Raw genomic sequence first — 14,004 nt, 5'->3', positions numbered from 1 at the left:
TCTTCCTGAGTCTCCTGTTAGCTCTGTTGGACCTGTTAGGGCGGGACAAATGACAGCTTTACCACTCTTATTGGTAGAAAACATTTATGACTATTAGAGCTCCGGCCCACCTTCAACCTGATCAGAGTTTAATCAGCCAGAAGAACTGAAATCACCTGCCTTCAGATATCTTGTTTTGTCCCACCAACAGTCCGAAACCCCCAAATAGTCAGTTTAATCTAATTTCTGAAAAACACAACCATAAAAACCTCACATTTTAGAAGCTGGAACCAAACATTTGGTATTTTTACTTTAAGAAAAAAGATCAAAACCATCAGTGGATTAGCTGCATATACATTTTCTGTCGACTAATCAATTAACCAACTTACTGCTGTAGCTCTAGTAACGGTTTCCCTTCTGCTGCAAAGTTGAACTGAGTGACAGTAGAAAAAGACAGAAGATGAAAAAACATAAAAAGAGACAGAATGATAGAACCACTGGGGAGGAGGGTCTGGCTAGTCCACACAGCATTCCAGTATGGGAGAAAAACATGCTCAGGTTTATTGGCATTTCTTTAAACCAATCACAATCGCCTTGGGCGGTGCTGGAAAATAGTCTCGGGAAGGAACTTGTTTTGGTGGAACATGTGTATACATTCAAAAGTTGTTTTAATCATGCAACAGAAAACTCAGATTGGACAGATAGTCTAGCTATCTGTCTGGATTTACCCTGCAGAGATCTGAGGAGCAGTTAACCATAGCCCTCAGAAATCCACCGGAGGTTAGAACACCAACACAAAGAAAGAGGAAGGCAACGGAAAGCTGGTCGCAAAAAGGACATAATGCAGAATTTCTGGCGGAAACGGGGCAATCCCGGAAGATGGAAGGTCATGGGTATACACTAAAGACTGACAGACGTTCATGTTGGAGGATCTGATGGTTTAACGCTGCCTCTCTTTCTTCTTCACTGGTAAACCAGGAACTGTTCACTTCTCTAAATGATGGAGTCCCTCCTCCAAACACATCACACCCCCCTCTCCTCTCCTCCCTTCTTTAGTAAGAAACTAAGCTTTGAGAACGACCAAGAGTGGTCGAAAACGTTAGTAATAAAATCACTTGAGATTAGTGTCTTGTCTTCACTATGTGATTTAGACCTGGAGTTATTACTGTTCAGGTTAATGCTGCAACACTAGAGCATAACATGACTTAAAACATGACTTAATTCTCCACTTTACTTTGAAAAGCCTTCATACTGTAATCCACTAGTGAAAATAAGTGAATTAATGAGATGAAATAATATAATATATGAATGAGAGAGTTGAGAGCTGTTCTTCTAGTCCAACCACCTGTGTGTTTTTGGACAATGGCTCCCCCAGGTGGTGATGCAGCAGTACTCACAGACATCAGCACTCAATTACATCCTGATAAATTATTAACCTCAAGTCAGACTGAAACTGAAACATGTTTTTTCTTGGAAATCAGTATGTATGTCTTTGGTGTTTTCACATGTTGAACTTATTTGGTCGAAACTGTCATAAAATTTTGAATTTGATATTTATTTTCACAATTAATTGCTTAAATGATTTGGTAACACTTTATTTAGATAGTCAATCTGTAGATGCTCTACAAACTATCAACAGATTATCAGTACATTTCTCAACTGCATGTCTGCAGACTGTCAACACTTAATCTGTAGATGATCTATAAACTATCAACAAAATATTGTGCTTCCATAACTGAATGACTGTAGACATTCTCAAATGAATGTCTGCAAACTTTCAACAATTAATCTGTAGATGATCTACAAACTATCAACAAAATATCTTACTTCCATAACCAAATGTTTTTAGACATTCTCAGCTGAATGTCTGTAGACATTCAACAATTAATCTGTAGACGATCTACAAACTACTTTAATAACTGAATGTCTGTAGTCATTCAACAATTAATCCGTAGATGAACTACAAATTACTTTAATAACTGAATGTCTGTAGACATTCAACAATTAATCTGTAGATGATCTACAAACTACTTTAATAACTGAATGTCTGTAGACATTCAACACTTAATCCGTAGATGAACTACAAACTAACACGTTTTATTGTGATAATCTATATATCTATAGATATACAACTGCTTGAAACAGCGCATTTGTAGTGTATCAATAACATATATACATATACCGTATATACTCAACAACTTTGCTACAACTTATTTGTAGCGTGTCAATAGCATCTCTAAAGTATTTTTAACCATATACATCTACCGCAAATCTCTAAGTCTATTAGCAGCATCACTAAGGCATCTGTAACACTTTTACAACACATGTGATGTCATTCAAGTAACTATCTGTAGGTATGCTTTGTGACTATCCAAATAAAGTGAAACACAAGTGAAACCTAGTCGACTGTTTATGGCTTATCTACTTCACATTAACAAAATATATATTGATCAACATGTTCAGTGTGTTCACAAACTCTAGAAATAATCTATAGATATGCATTATAACTATCCAAATGAAGTGAAATTTATTTGACTGGTTATGGTTTATCTACTTCACATTAACAAAACATCTACCGATCAATATGTTCAGAATATTCATAAACTCTAGAAATAATCTATAGATATGCCTTGTGAATATCCAAATAAATTGAAATTTAGTTGACTTGTTATGGCTTATCTACATCACATTAACAAAATGTCTTATCAAAAAGTTCAGTGCATTCACAACCTAGTAATAATCTATATGCCTATGACTATCAAAATAAAAATAAAACACAAAGGAAACTTTGTGGACTGTTTATGGCTTATTTACTTCACATTTACATATCTGCTGATCAACATGTTCAGTACATTCACAAAGAACAAATAATGAAACAAAAAATCACAGCATTGTATTGCCTGGTCAAACAAAATGTACACATCTAAAACAAAAACAGAGCCTCTAATACAAACGATGGGCTTTTTCACTTTGGAAGCCTATTACATGCACAAAAAAGACAACATAATAAAGGAAAGGGAAAAACCAAAAAGCATAATATGAGCATTTAGTGAAAAGCTATAGTGAGTAGTTTCTGTCACCCCCATGAAGGCTTATTTTAGTTGGAATGGAAGTAACTCTCTTTTTCTTTTCATCTCTACCACTTTTTCTTCAATTTCTCCAATTATTTTCTCAGTGCATAACTTCACTAGGTCAGACAGTTTTCTGCAAAAAGGCAATTGCTCCAACACCTGTCTTTCTGCAATGAACAGCTCAGCAATGGGTGCAGTGGCAGCCACGGCATTCCTTGACACGCCCGCCTTTTGAAAAGCCATAGACATAGTGTACCCCTTCTTTGTCAAGTTTAGCAGTCGCTGGTATCTGGTGACCACATCTTTGATGTTACCTGCTAAAAGAAATTGAACAGCAGAATATAAAAACTGTCAATATACATGTTGTTATAAATTTTAGGTTGCAGAAACTTGAATTACTCTTTAATAACGACCTCCTCACTTTCCTCCATCAGTAACATTCAGCGTTTCCTCTATGTTGATTGACCATGGCGCACCATGTCTGCCCCCACGGTATCAAAAATAGGTGCTACGGATGGGCGCTGTCGGAGAATAGCGGACACACAAGGATAACTAGCCAGTTGAGATGGTGTGTATGGTCCCTGAGAACTGTAAGTGGTATAACTTATGTTGTCAGTTCATTTAAGCCTGGTCTTGTATTAGTTCATAGGTCTTGCAAATTTAAATTAAGTTAACTGGGGATTTTCGTTGTTAGTATTCTTCACCTGCAAGCTAAATTGCACATGGCTGTTGATTCAATATAATAGCGATTGCTCAACGCCCTTGCTCACGTTTATATTTTAGGTGCATTATTTACATGCTGAAGTAGTTACACTGCATTAAGATAATGTAATTAATAGTGGGTTTATTGTTATTTGCTACAGAATGCTTAGCCTGTATGTCAAGATCAAAGTTGGCCTATATAGTAACTCAAAAAATACAGTTTAATCACAACTGAAAATATGCCTCATTGTGTGTGTGAATAAAGGTGAATATATATTAGTTTGTGTTGCAGCGAAGTGTCAGCTCCGTTTCATGGAGACCTGTTCCCACTGCTAAAAATAATCCTAAAGGAAACACTGACATTTTTGAATGTGTTATTTTATGGGTAATTTGGGCACCAAGCTGATACCATTCTGGAAAACCAAATTGAAGTGTTTCAACGGTAAGATGATTTACTATTCATAAGTAACATTTTATTACTTGTATTAGTAAGCCAACAGATAACACCTAAACGGAATTGGTTTGAAATACTGATACGCTAGCTAAAAGCTAGCAGATCCATCACACATTCCCAGTGGCACATGCACACTTTGTACAGATCAGAGAATCTACAATTAGGTGACTGAATGATGCATGCATTGAGGTACTTTTCATAATTACACATTTATTTATCTTGTAACACACATTAAGGTTAAACTGTAAATCAATTTAGTTTGGCCTTGCATAAAATAAAAACAATTTCTCCAATGTAATTGCTTTTTTTTAATCTTACCTCGACTTCTGTACTCTTTTCTTTTTTTGTTCTTATTCTGGTCCTTTTTCTTTTCCTTCTTTTTCTTGTCCTTCTTTCTCTTGTCTTTCTTTCTCTTATCCTTCTTTCTCTTGTCCTTCTTTCTCTTGTCCTTTTTCTTGCCCTTTCTCTTCTCTTTACTCTGCTTCTTGTTTTTCAAATCAGAGTTTGAGCTGGAATCGGACTCTGAGCTGGAATCGGAGTCTGAGCTGGAATCAGAGTTGGAGCTGGAATTGGAGTTGGAGCTGGAATCGGTGTCAGCGTTGAAAGACTGCTGGGATGTCAGCTGGGGCCTCTTTTCATTTTCCTCAGGCTGCACAGCATCAGTCACTGTATAATATATTACAAACAAAATACATTTTAATTGCATGTCACATCACGTGAACATTTTCTTCATTCACTACTTATTACTTATTAACCATTAAATTTACACGTTGGGCCTGCCTTCCGTTTTGGATTCTACCTTGGAATCTGACACAGCCTAAATGAACCCTGCCTGTACCCCACTACAAGCCTGCACTCTTAATGTCGGTACCCTAATATGCCTGTCTGTGTGTATACAATTTGTGTCTGCTCTTGACCTAAGTTGTCACTACTAGTGATTTTAGCGCTGCCTTCTGTGTCTGCATTTGGGTCTTACCCTTAGAGAGTGATTATTTTGCTATAGACTACAACGAATATAGGCTCCTTTTTCCACCAGACTGTCTTTACCTCAAATGCCTAATAATTAACTAATTGACCAACTAATGTGCTTAATTAAAAAGAAAGGTTCCATGAACAAAATAGCATGGTAAAAGAACTTGTAGTTGAGTAAATGATAGAGATGCACCGATTGTTTGGCATGTGACAGGAAAAGGCCGGTTTTCAGCTGATCGGCCATGACCGGTGACCATATTTCCAATTCTGTGCCCATCATATTTACACGTGCTGCACAACGGTTCACGTCTATCGAACGTAATGGTTCAGATTGTGATTAAGCTAAATTCGTTCATCTTTCAGTATAATGCTCAAAGCAAGTGTAAATTGTCCTACAACAATTTCTGTTCGTATTACAAGTGTTGGCTGCGCCTATTGTCAAACGTTTTTTTAAACCTTTCAATATATAAACCACAAAAGCAATTTAATTATACCATAGAAACACAACACCAACTGTTACCGAAAATTGCAATTGGTGCATCTCTAGTAAATGATTATTTTTAAAGAAACCACTAGACAAACATTTATAATTTCTCCATTTATGATGATTTCAGTGTATTGAAAATTACAATAAATAATGCTTTACTGAATACTGTGTTCCAGGCAAATCCAATACAAATCTTGTCACTTCCCCCGCTTTACGTTATTTAGTTGTGCGACCGCCGACTAAATTAAACTGTGGTCAAGTTACCTACCCTCAGTTTCAATAGTTATCTCAGCCAGTTGCTGCTCGAGAAACTTTTATCATTCTCAAGTTGTTCCACTCGATCCTGGAGGATCTTTGCTTTATTTTTCCATATAATTAATTCTTGGTTAATGTTAAGTTCATCTTCTTGAGCTGCAACAGACAGAAACAAATACAGAAGATGTCAGTTAATCAAAGCAGAAGTACTGCACATTTCTGGCATTTCTTTTTAAATTGTAGAGACACATGACCTTGTTGTCCTATTGTTGTCCTTCCAACTACCAAGTAAGTAGGAAACGATGCTATGAAATGAACCAAGGTCAGGGAAAAGTAAAGGGCCTAAATTAGGAGATAACACCAAGGAGGTGGGGAAGAGACTGGCTTTTTTGTGGCAATAAATTAAAAAAAGGTCAACATGTCAACTAACATTTTATATGAAGCAACTGTAAATTATTTCTAATTTGTGTATTAAGGAGTTTATAAAACACAACTGAGGGGTTTCCTGCTCTAATAATCAGTACAGTACTTTTTGTCATTTAGCAGTCACGATTTTTCAGAGCGACTTACAGGAACATCATCTGAAGCAACTTAGTGTAAACGACATTTGGCCTAGTCAGAAATCCAAGTCTGACTCCTTAACCACTGTGCTACCAAGAACCCCCACATCTCTATAAGTACAGGTATTCCCAATATACAGGGAATATATGATGTAACAGTTGAGCCTAACTTTCAGTTTTGGAGCAATAGGTATGAGAGATGAGGGAATTCTTTAAAACGTTATCCTAGAACATGCCTCTCTGAAAAGAGAAAGAATTTTTCCCCACTCCGTGCGGTAAAATCATAGAGCGAGCTTCCAGAAGAAGTTGTGTGTTCCCCTTCAATTAACTCTTTTCAGAATAGGTTGGATGCATTTTGCCTATCAAAAGGTGCAATGTACAATTATAAAGCTTGTCAATAATTTATGTAACTTATTTATTAATTGTTAGTCATTTTTAATCATTAAATTGTTAAAATATATATTCTGGAATAGATGATTTTATATCCTGTACCAGAACATTTTTCAATAAATTTCAATAGAAGCAAGGCATGGGTCTGCTTCAGACAGGATTCTTCAGGTTAGATTTAAGAATTTTTAAGATATTTTTACTACCACCTAGGATGAAATGTAATGCCAACTTCATGCCTATATAATGGAAAACCAATGTGAATTTTTAGGCCTGACAAAAGAATTATTTACCATGTACTGTATTTAATAAAACTTTTTTTATAATACTCATCTCACACAATCATATATTTCATTCCCAATAGCTTTGTAAGGTTTGTTTGTACTATAATAACATAAGATAATATGACAATTGTTTTGACTTCTAATGCTATGAAACAAAAACAAAATAAATAGGATAATAAAAAATTTAACTTCTGCATTATAATGTGTTACAATTAGTTTCAAAACTGTATATAATGTAATATGATATGCTAATGTAAATGCCAGTGGCTTTAGTGATTGTTTCATCCTGTTCTGCTTCTGTGCCTAGGCTGCTTGAAAGTAGCGAGGATAAAGAGTGGGGCTCCGGTTTGTTTTCTTTCCTAATTGATTAGCGACCTAGCTTGGATGTTTAGGGCCAGATCGAGCTTGCTCACCACAGATTTATTATAAAACACCATGTTGCGCCGCTATTATTATACATACACGTGGCCGCAACAGCACACACACTTCACGGTCAAGAACGTAAAGAAAAACACTAAACGTAAACAGTACCTGTAGGCCTACTGTCGTATAACATCCAAGTCACGAGTAGTCAATTGTAAAGAATTTATTTATGATGACGTTACGGTATAATCCTACAAAAGGACAAGAAATAATTTAAGACCTTTGTAAACGAAATGTAATACTTTGAGAATGAAACTTGTACTATGGCCTTATTTTTATAGTATGACGTACATTTTAGTTGTGTTTGAGCCATAGACTGCAAACGTCACATCATGTTAACTTCAAACAAACTGTAGCAATATTATTGTACACCAGACGCCAATGTTCAAAACTATGTGTTTTGTAGAATAGCCACAATAATGTTTCTGCTAACGAGCTAAAAATGAGGCACACAAAAGAGATGACCAAACATAACTACAATACAAATTTGTGTATTAATAAAAACAGTTGCTCCAGTAATGATAAGGAACACCCAAATAAACCACCTTATGAGCTTGTCATTGCTAATGTGAACTATCAAGCTAGCTAGCCTTCACAAATCTAAGCTAGTTCATAGCTAACTATCACTAAGCATCTACTTACATTGTTCTTCAACTTCCTCCTTGTCATGGACACGCTTTCGTCCTCTTGTCCCCAGAGCGGCCATGCTGTGTGGACTCTAGAAAGATACTAGTAATAGTTAGCTACTGTACCATACAGGTAGTGATTAAAACTTTGAGCTAGCCAGATAATGTCAGCTAAGCTCAAGGTAATTAGGTTATTCCTGAACAAGTATATGATTCATGCCATAGATAGCAGTTACATTTTTCTTGCCTACATCATTAACGTTAGATATGTTATTACACAGATGTAAACATAGTTGCTTACCTTCGCCTTTGTGGATGTGAGCTTGAACCCGGGCTCAGATGTGAGCTAAAACTGCTCATTCGTTATTGGTCTAGACTGGAGAAGATAAAATGTATTGGCGTGTGCCGGGATGGGATAGCCAATGAAATGGCAGGGCGCCAAATAGGCTACTATATAGTCAAGGAGTGCGCCAATTCTATTCAAATTCTTTTGAATCCTTTACATGCCTCTATGATAATAATGGACTGTTGCATTAGAAAACTAATTTATAAAGTTTATGTCAAACAAAACAAAAAATCCAGTTTAAAACTGATCAAATGGCTACAGAAAAAACATCTGCTAAAAGGAAAGATGAAATGCAAGCAATGTGGACATAAGATGAATATGGTTTCCTACCAGTGCACAGACAACTTCATCTGGTAAGTCATTATTAGCCAACTGTAGTGTGTTATTGTAATGTTAGGTGTATCAACCTGCTGGAAGCAAGTAATTTTTGTTGTTGAAAAAAGCATGCTTAATTTAAATGTGTGAAAACAACATAGGCTATTCAATCAATCAACAACATTTATTTTATATAGCACACAGCTTTTCTAGCATGTGCCGACTATTTAATTAGATCATCATAGGATACTTAACCATGTGCACTGAATGTTTTGTCAACTCAACAAGGCTATTCAAGTCTATAAAATAAAAAAATATATTTTTTGATTTCCGGGGAGTGCCACAGAAAGACATGTCGACGATTAAGAAGAAGCATTAGGACTGGGTCCATTTTCTATCGGTCTCACTCCAGCCTTTTTACATGGATGAAATACATACACAGGTAAATACCTTCTAAATATGTTATTGGTTATAAGAGATAAAAGGTAACTGCAGTAACTTACAAGATCAACAAGGATTTCTCCCTCAGGTAGGTTGGGAGCCTGCAACTTAACATTGACAAGTGAATGACAGCTCACACTTGACATGTCTGAGTTTTAGGTTGGACAAGCAATGTAGAAAGAAGTGAAATTGCATGTCACTAATGCCCAGAAGCAGTGCTTTGTTTGACTCACTCTATATTTCTTCAGAAGACACAACTTTGACAACTGTTAAACACCATTGATTACTTGCATTATATTCTTCAAATCCAGTTAGGTTGGTTGTGCCATTAGAATAAACACATAGAAACTATATTTTTTTCTTTTCAATTCAACATTTTTCACATTTGTATCATGTTGGTTTATTGTGCTTTTAAATTGACATTCTTTTGCATTGGATGCATTTACTTGTATATGCACTTAATATATTTCAGTTTGGTCTTATCTATTTTAGGGTATTGACTTGCTGGAATTTGGTTGTGCTTTTAACTATAGATGGTTGAAAGCATAGTCGAGAAACTGTGAATTTAATAAATATACAGACCTGTTTTGAGTGGATGAATGAAGGTGTAAATTTCCTTTCTCAATTTCTTTACTGAAAACTATACAAGATCTCACACAAACTGTATAATGTCCACTGAGAATTAGCGACATAATGCTAAATTGCCTGTAAAACATGCAATGTGTTTATAAAATGTATATACATTCTTCACAATAATGAATCAAATGTCTAACATTATGTTTCCAGATTTTCACAAGGTTTGTGTATGCGCCAGTGGACATGTTGCAAGATGGGATTTCTAAGAGTAGCGCTACACTCTCAAGGATGGCAAAAGAAACTTCCGCACATCTGTCTTAAAAGCATGAGAAAGCATCGGAAGCAAAAAGGGCAGAGAATAGGTGGAGTTGATGTCCTTATCCACATTGATGAAAGCAAATTTGCTGTCATAAAAGAAAGGTATGTATTCTGTTGCTAAGTTAGTTTATGCAATCAATTATATACAAAATAATAAAAAAATACATTAAAGGAACAAAAGACATTATCTACAAATCTGTACGAACAACATGGTTCATTCAATTCTATTCAAATTGATCTTGCAAACCAGCTCAATATCTTGTACTACAAAATTATTTTAATTGTTTTAATTGCAAACTGTCTCTTCAAAGTGTTGGGAGATTCCCTTTGTCTACTCATTATATTTAAACATTTTATTTCAGTATGCCAGAGGACGTTTTGGTAACACATGGAGGAGAAAGACGTGGGTATTTGGGATGTTGAGTTATGGGCAACGCCAGACGACCCATCCCTTCGTCGAGTGAAGAGGAGGAACAAGGCTACCTTTGGTTCCTATTATCAAGAAGCACATAAAACCTCAGAGTACGGTAGTAAGTGATGAGTGGAGAGCATATTCAAGTCTTTCACAGGAAGGCTACAGACACGTGAAGGTCAACCACAGTCAAAATTACGTAGACCCAGCTACAGGTCTACACACACAGAACATTGAGAGGGCATGGCAGACCTACAAGAAGGAGGTATGGCGGTTGCGTGGAAACCGAACAGAAAAGTCTCTGAAAAGGCAGCTCTGCTTCATAGAATGGACCTACTGGTTGGGCAAAAGACATAAACATGGAATCCTTGGTAGACTTTTTAAGGACATAAGATATTCATGAATGGAGACACATTGTAGATATTAGCTGTTATGGTTTTGGTGTCTTGTCTTATTTTGGTGGTCTGTTTTGTGCTCTGTTTCCTGTTTTATTTTGAAGTCCCTGGTTTTCTGTCTTGTCTTGTACTATTTACTTCCTGTCTTGTTTCCCTCCTTTTGTTGATTACTCTGCCCTGCCTAATGTGTTTCACCTGTTTCCCAGCCCTTGTGTCACCTGTCTTGTGTTATCTCATTAGTCTGTGTATTTAGTCTTGGTGTTCCCCTTGTCCAGTGTCAGATCATTGTTTGTGTTTGTGTGTTCCTGTCGCGCTCTCGGTACCGGGTTTTTGCTCTTGTTTTTATGGACTATTAAACCCTCCACCTCTACATTCTCCTGCCTGCCTGCCTGCCTCTGCATTTTGGGTCCACTATTCCCTACTCCTCCCTGCTACACCTGACATTAGCCATTGTAAAGTTTATACTCTCCTCTTTTACTAACCTCTCCTAACCTCCAAATGTGAATTGTAGAAGTGAACACATATGCACTTGTGTTGCATGGTATACTGGAATTTCAGAAACCACCATTCAACATAATGATCAACCTTAGGCTCTGTAATTTCATAAATTATGTTCAGCAATGTTGCAGCAGATTTCAGTGCATCGCTTGTATTAGAGGCTCTGTTTTTGTATAAGATGTGTACATTTTGGTAGACCAGGCAATATACCAGGCAATACAATGCTGTGATTTTTGTTTCCATTATTCGTTCTTTGTGGATGTACTGAACATGTTGATCAGCAGATATTATGTAAAATGTGAAGTAAATAAGCTTATAAACAGTCCACAAAGTTTCCTTTGTGTTTTATTTTTATTTTGATAGTCATAGGCATATAGATTATTACTAGGTTGTGAATGCACTGAACTTTTTGATAAGTAGACATTTTGTTAATGTGATGTAGATAAGCCATAACAAGTCAACTAAATTTCAATTTATTTGGATATTCACAAGGCATATCTATAGATTATTTCTAGAGTTTATGAATATTCTGAACATATTGATCGGTAGATGTTTTGTTAATGTGAAGTAGATAAACCATAACCAGTCAAATAAATTTCACTTCATTTGGATAGTCATAAGGCATATCTATAGATTATTTCTAGAGTTTGTGAACGCACTGAACATGTTGATCAATATATATTTTGTTAATGTGAAGTAGATAAGCCATAAACAGTCAACTAGGTTTCACTTGTGTTTCACTTTATTTGGATAGTCACAAAGCATACCTACAGATAGTTACTTGAATGACATCACATGTGTTGTAAAAAGTTTACAGATGCCTTAGTGATGCTGCTAATAGACTTAGAGATTTGCGGTAGATGTATATGGTTAAAAATACTTTAGAGATGCTATTGACACGCTACAAATAAGTTGTAGCAAAGTTGTTGAGTATATACGGTATATGTATATATGTTATTGATACACTACAAATGCGCTGTTTCAAGCAGTTGTATATCTATAGATATATAGATTATCACAATAAAACGTGTTAGTTTGTAGTTCATCTACGGATTAAGTGTTGAATGTCTACAGACATTCAGTTATTAAAGTAGTTTGTAGATCATCTACAGATTAATTGTTGAATGTCTACAGACATTCAGTTATTAAAGTAATTTGTAGTTCATCTACGGATTAATTGTTGAATGACTACAGACATTCAGTTATTAAAGTAGTTTGTAGATCGTCTACAGATTAATTGTTGAATGTCTACAGACATTCAGTTATTAAAGTAATTTGTAGTTCATCTACGGATTAATTGTTGAATGACTACAGACATTCAGTTATTAAAGTAGTTTGTAGATCGTCTACAGATTAATTGTTGAATGTCTACAGACATTCAGCTGAGAATGTCTAAAAACATTTGGTTATGGAAGTAAGATATTTTGTTGATAGTTTGTAGATCATCTACAGATTAATTGTTGAAAGTTTGCAGACATTCATTTGAGAATGTCTACAGTCATTCAGTTATGGAAGCACAATATTTTGTTGATAGTTTATAGATCATCTACAGATTAAGTGTTGAAGCCAGAGTCTGCAGACTGTGCAGTTGAGAAATGTACTGATAATCTGTTGATAGTTTGTAAAACATCTACAGATTGACTATCTAAATAAAGTGTTACCAGTTTTTGACGAGCTTAATTGTTCATGACAAGATATGGCCATAGAAATATAGTGATGGTTAGTTTTTTTTTTTTCACGTTAAAAGCGTTTTTAGAATGTCCCCCTGCAGCCTGGGTTAAAAGCAAATATGGTAGTTTATGTTTGGTCATTAGATTTTCATTTCATGAAATACATAAATGAAACAATACATATAGCATTAGTTTTCCAAAGTAATTTAGTCTGGGCTGAAAAGCACTGGTGACTCATGGCTATTTACTTGTAAGAATGTATTCCGGTCTCTGAATATAGAAAAAAACAAGCCTTTTTAGATTTCTATTTTCAAGTGATTATATTTTTTGTTATATGAAATAGAAAATTAAAATCACAGCATATTTAAAATTTCTCCCATCCCCTTTTTGACCATGAAAGGAAGCATGTGTATTTTCTGGAGCCCCCTGGTCCCTTTGTCAAAATTAATTATGACTATCCTAGGTGGCCTCAAGATACTATCTTGTAGCCTCGAGGTCTATCTACGTCAACCTCGAAGATACTATCTACCTCGAGATACTATCATTAACCTAAGTACTATCTAAGTGGCCTCAAGATACTATCGTGTACGAGATGGTATCATGAACCTCAAGATAGTAAAGTTTGTTATTAAAGCTGGACCCTGTAGTGTGGTGTACTTCACCACCCGATCATGATTATGCTGAACTGCCCCGCCACTGGAGGAGCAACTTAAAGGAAGCCCACAAGATCATCAACGATCAAGCAGAATTAATTGCACGTCTTCAAACCAAGCAGTTTCTCCTTTCAAGATTCCAAAGGCGATGATAAGAACATCATGTTTTTCACAGGCTTT

General features: G+C 35.7%; 2 long non-coding RNA genes across 5 annotated transcripts; both read right to left on the bottom strand.

Annotated features, from left to right (window-relative positions):
* Positions 1–2,799: 2,799 nt before the first annotated feature.
* On the bottom strand, positions 2,800–5,974 carry LOC120558816. The gene is made up of 2 exons (XR_005639203.1): positions 5,934–5,974; positions 2,800–3,367 (listed from the first exon to the last, which is right to left on the bottom strand). It is a non-coding gene; the product is annotated as an uncharacterized LOC120558816 (long non-coding RNA).
* An 18-nt stretch (positions 5,975–5,992) lies between these two features.
* Positions 5,993–9,712, bottom strand: LOC120558808. 4 transcript variants are annotated; one of them, XR_005639195.1, is made up of 4 exons: positions 9,365–9,712; positions 8,502–8,576; positions 8,217–8,303; positions 5,993–6,076 (listed from the first exon to the last, which is right to left on the bottom strand). It is a non-coding gene; the product is annotated as an uncharacterized LOC120558808 (long non-coding RNA). The 4 variants fall into 4 exon arrangements; XR_005639193.1 differs by having other exon boundaries at positions 8,217–8,292; XR_005639194.1 differs by lacking the exon at positions 9,365–9,712 and having other exon boundaries at positions 8,502–9,129.
* Positions 9,713–14,004: the final 4,292 nt, after the last annotated feature.

Source organism: Perca fluviatilis, chromosome 5 (assembly GCF_010015445.1).
Source record: "Perca fluviatilis chromosome 5, GENO_Pfluv_1.0, whole genome shotgun sequence".
Classification (NCBI taxonomy): Eukaryota; Metazoa; Chordata; class Actinopteri; order Perciformes; family Percidae; genus Perca; species Perca fluviatilis.
This window is presented reverse-complemented; position numbering and strand designations above follow the sequence as displayed.